General features: G+C 42.6%; 1 protein-coding gene across 1 annotated transcript in view; it reads right to left on the reverse strand.

Annotated features, from left to right (window-relative positions):
- LRCH2 (leucine-rich repeats and calponin homology (CH) domain containing 2) overlaps positions 1-5,520 on the reverse strand; it is a 158,614-nt gene that overhangs the window by 131,469 nt on the left and 21,625 nt on the right. The gene's annotated exons all lie outside the window — the stretch shown is intronic.

The following is a 5,520-nucleotide window of genomic DNA, read 5'->3' on the forward strand; positions in this document are numbered from 1 at the left end:
TCCCGCGGAGCAGCTGGTAGTTTCGAACCGCTGACCTTAAGGTTCACAGCCCGATTCGTAACCACTACGCTACCAGAGCTCCTTACTCATATGCAAATCAAGCTGAAGCCAAAGAAAATGAAAACAAGTTCACGAGAGCCAAAATATGACCTTGAATGTATCCCACCTGAATTTAGAGATCATCTGGAGAACAGATTTGATACATTAAACACTAAAGACCGAAGACCAGAAGAGTTGTGCAATGACATCAAGAACATCATACCTGAAGATGGCAAAAAGTCATTGAGAAAACAAGAAAGAAGGAAAAGGTCAAAATGGATTTCAGAAGAGACACTGAAATTTGCTCTTCAGTGTAGAGATGCTAAAGCAAATGGAAGAAATTAGGAGGTCTAAGAGCTGAACAGAAAATTTCAAAGATCAGCTCAAGAAGATAGATCCAAATATTACAACAAAATATGCAAAGATCTGGAATCAGAAAACCAAAAACGAAGAACATGCTCAGCAGTTCTCAAGCTCTATTATAGTCTTTCTTATTGATTGCCCAGTTTTCCCATACATATGAAGCAACTGAAAATACCATGGCTTGAGTCAGAGGCACCTTAGTCTCCAAAATGACAACTTTGCTTTTTTTTTTTTTTTTAAACACTTTAAAGAGATCTTTTGCCAGCAGTTCTGCCCAATGCAATCTGTTGTTTTATCTCTTGTTGTTTCCATGAGTCTAAGATTTTGGATTCAGGTAAAATGAAAACCTAAATCTTGACAACTTCAATCTTTTCTACATTTATTTTGACTTTGCTTATTAGTTTGATGTAATATGGAAACGGTCTACAACAAACGGACTCTTTACGATAATTCTAGTAGGTTTCAAATTCCAATACAAAAACAGTCCTTAAGGAGGGTACAAAAATCCTAAGTACAAACTATGTTGCTCAAACAAAACTATCTGCTTCATTTTTTATTCACCCAGATTAAGACTAATTTTTCACCCCCTCCCTACCCCCCCAAAAAAACAAACAAACAGAGAGAATGGAAGCAAACAGTGTTGAATGATCATGCACGGAGGAGATTGTAATCATTGAAGTGAAATGATGGTGTAAAGCCCATGTTCTCCCATGTAAACTATCATTCAGTTCACAATAAAAACTTCAAGGAAAAAAAAAAAAAACAAAAGACTAAATTTCCAGCCAGCAGGATATTATGCCTCCTTAAAACGGCTATTTTAGAGCACAAGTACCATCCTTATTTGAGCTGTTTAATAACAAAGCACTAGATATTGGATGCTGAAATTAAAAACAAATCTACAGCAAATTAATTCCAAAGTAATAGCAAATGTCATTTTAAAAAATCCCATTAGATTATGTTAAATCATCCTACACAACAGTGGCTTCTAGATAGGCTTCCATCACTTTGGACAGGAAGGAGACTGCAGGGCTAATTGGAATCAGTTTATTAATACTAACAGAAAAAGCACGATCCCCATGGTATTACCTCCCCATGAATCTAGTCCGAGGAAAACAAAATCAAACTAGAAGGACCAAATGACAGAAAATACAAGCAGTGGGCCACCCTCTCGCTGAGGAACCAACTCTAGATTGCAGCTATGTGATTTTATAGTAGCAGCTGTGCCCAAAGAAATGTATTATGGCTCACGGGAACAGGGAAGGACATGTGAAACTGCCCCGGTGTAGCCTTTCTCCATGATGGGGGAGCCTCCTGTAAGATGTTGTTGCTGTAGTTAAGTGCTGTCGAGTCATTTCTGACCCATAGCGACCTGGTAAAGGGTTTCTAAGAAGCAGCTGGTGAGCTTGAACCACTGACCTTGTGGTTCAAACGACTTTGCAGTACAGCGCATTAGCTGTATCAGGACCCCTCCTGTAAGACTGTTGTTGTTGCTATATGCCGTGGATTCAGTTCCAACTCATAGCGACCCTGTACAGGGTTTCCCAGGCTGTAAATCTTTATGGGAGCAGAAAGCCTCATCTTTCTCTCGCGCAACAGCTGGTAGTTTCGAACTGCTGACCATGAGATTACCAGCCCGATTCGTAACCACTACACTACCAGAGCTCCTTCGGAGGTGGATAAGAAATGGTCTTGTGAGAGCTCCTCACCAAAATGCCTACCTTACCATATACAAGGAAGATCACAGGCTATTGTGCCAAAGCTTGGGTCAGACTGCAGTTGAGCTTTGTCTATGTGGCCTATGTGGAGAGTGCAAGGGCACCAGAGAGTGATAGTGGAGTCATTTCTCTACATTTTAATTAATAAATTTTAAAAAGTCTTGTTGCCTCAGAGTAGGGATTGTTGTTGTTAAGTGTTGTCGAGTCAATTCCAACTTGTAGAGACCCTGTACAGGGTTACTAAGGAACAGCAGGTGAGTTTGAACCACCAACCCTGTGGTCCAAACTGACCTTGCGGTCCAGTGTTTTATCCCACAGTGCCACACATGGGTGGGGAACCTTTTTTCCTGTCAAAATCTATAGCATCATTTGCAGGGCATACAAAATTATCAACTTAAAAATTAGCCTGCACACACCTATGGAAGCAATAGCTCAAAAGAGTGAACAAATCTTCACAGCGAGGATCATTCCCACCTCCACCACACACAGAGAAGACAGAGATGGGCAACTTGGACATTGGCTACCCAGAATGGGGGGGCTACAGAGGCAAGAAGTGACTGGCTTACAAGCTTTCAAGAGGGAACCTAGACTCAGAGGGTGTGGAGCAAGGTGGAATCTCCACTGAGAGGTATCCATTCTGTCTAGTCAGGGCTGATAAAAGGAGATGCAGATAGGTCCCTTGAGATACAATAACGAATAGTGGTTATCAGGACTGATTGTAAGGGCTGGAAATGTGAAGGTGGAAGTTTTGGGGCAAAGGGAGGGGAGTGATTAAACTTACAGTCTAGGAATGGAGGTCCGAGACCATCAAAGGAGAAGAGCAGAGAACGGAACCCTACCTAGAGAGGCAGTGATGCCAGGGATGGAGGCAGAGATGATGACATGAGGAGATAGAGTGGCTGGAGACTTTGGACCTGGAGAGGGAGAGGGGTGGTGTGTGGACGACAGCGGGGCAGGCTTGCGGGGTATACCCTTTGGTTGGTCAATGATGCATAGAGGGGATTGTGACCAAGGCAAGGAAAAGATGTGCGATGGGATCAATGTGAAGCTGATGTCCTCCCATGTGAACTATCACATAATTCACAATAAAGCATTAAAAAAAAAAAATCAGCCTGATGTGTTTGGACAAACATTGAATTAACTCATCCCTAATGTGGAGTGAGATTGAAGTCGTCAAGGATTTCATTCTTCTTGGATCAACTATCAACACTCACCGGAAGAAGCAGTCAAGAAATCAAACGACATATTGCATTAGGCAAATCTGATGCACAAGACCTTTTAAAAGTGTTGAAGAGCAAAGATGTCAGCTTGAGGACTAAGGTGCGCCATGGTATTTTCAATAAGCTCATATGCATGTGAAAGCTGGGCAGTGAATAAGGAAGACCGTAAAAGAATTGATGGTTTTGAGTTATGGTGTTGGAGGAGAATATTGAAAGTGCCATGGGTTGCCAAAAGAACCAATAGATCTGTGTTGAAAGAAGTGCAGCCAGAGTGCTCTTTGGAAGCCAAGATGGCCAAGCTTTGTCTCTCATACTTTGGACATACTGTCATGAGAGATCAGTTGCTGGGGGAGGATATCATGTTTGGTAAGGTGGGAGGTCAGACAAAAAGAGGAAGACCCCCAGCGAGAAGGATTGGCCAAGTGGCAGCGTTAATGGGCTCAAGCATGGCAAAGATAGTGAGGTTGGTCCAGGATCGGGCAGTGTTTCGTTCTGCTGTGCATAAGGTCACTATGAGTCAGCACCGACTCGATGGCATCCAACAACAATGTGGAGTGATGCTGAAGTCCTGGTGTGTCACTGTGGGTTAATGCACCAGACTGCAAAGCCATTTGAACTGCAAGGTTGGAGGTTCAAGCTCACCAGCTGCTCCTCAGAAACCCAGTATAGGGTCCCTATGGGTCGGAATTGACTCTATGGCACTTAACAACAACAATGTGATGCCACTGTAGGATCAGCATTGGACTGTGAACCACAAGATCAGCAGTTCAACCCCTTGGAAACCTTATACAGGGTTACTATGAGTGGGTACTGACTCAACAGCACTTAACAACAGTAACAACAACAATGTGATGGCTGGAGTCCTGGTATGGCACTGCGGGCCAATGTGCTGGATTGCAAGATTGGTTTGAAATGAAAGATCAGTGGTTCAAGCTCACCAGCCGCTCGTTAGCAACCCTATACAGTGTCACTGTGAGTCAGTACTGACTGGACAACACTTAACAAAAACAACAACAATGTAATGGCTGGAATCCTGGTGTGGCGCTGCAAGATAATGCACTGGACCACAAGGTAGGTTTGAAATGAAATGTCGGCGGTTCAAGCTCACCAGTCACTCCTATGAGTCAGATGGCACTTTACAAAAACAAATGTGATGGCTGGACTCCTAGTGTGGCAATGTAGAATAAGCACTGGACTGCTAGCCACGAAGTTGGCAGTTCAAACCCACCAGCTGCTCCTTGGAAACTCTGTACAGGGTCGCTGTGAGTTGGAACCAACAAGACAGTATGTAATAACAACAACAACAACAACAACGTGATAGCTGGAATTCTGGTGCAGCACTGCAGGCCGTGGACCACAAGGTCAGTTTGATCCACAAGGTCAGCAGTTCAAACTCACTAGTCACTCCTCGGAAAGCCTATACTGGGTTGCTGTGAGTCGGAACGGACTTGACAGCACTTAACAACATCAACAATGTGACGGTTGAAACTGCAGTTCTCTTGGCAGGGGCAGGTCAAATGATTTTGCGGGTCTTATACAGGACTTTCCCCACCCCTGCCCCAGAGTAAATTCTAACTCATGGAAAACTATTTGTTTCAGAGTTGAACTGTGCTCCACAGGGTTTTCACAGGCTGATTTGTCAGAAGTAGATCATCAAGTTATTTTTTTGAGATATCTCTGGACTTAAATTTCCAACCTTTCAGTTAGCAGCTATGTGTTAATCATTTACACCACCCGGAGGTAATCACATAAAGAGTATAAGACACTAGTAAATAAACATGTCATGTTCCTTCCCATTTTAATATTCACTTGGCCATAGTTTTAAGTACAAAAATCTGACAAGCATTTACTACCAACTGTTATAGAAAGACACAGCATTGAACCAAACAACCAGAGGGAATCATTTATAATCAGATACATCCTCTGCCCTTAAGGAGTTGAAGTTATTCTACGGTAAAACAACATAAAGCCAAAGCACGAATGACCATGGCTGTCTACTACCATTAAATTGAAACTTAAATACCTAACAATAGGGGAATGAGTAACCAGAACAGACAGTTAGTTGGTGGTGATTATGTGCTGTGGTGCAAATTCAAATTAAAGCTGAAGAAAATGAAAACAAATCTACGAGAGCCAAAATATGATCTTGAATTTATCCCTCCTGAATTTAGAGATCATCTGAA

This window comes from Chrysochloris asiatica, unplaced genomic scaffold (genome assembly GCF_000296735.1).
Source record: "Chrysochloris asiatica unplaced genomic scaffold, ChrAsi1.0 scaffold00255, whole genome shotgun sequence".
Classification (NCBI taxonomy): domain Eukaryota; kingdom Metazoa; phylum Chordata; class Mammalia; order Afrosoricida; family Chrysochloridae; genus Chrysochloris; species Chrysochloris asiatica.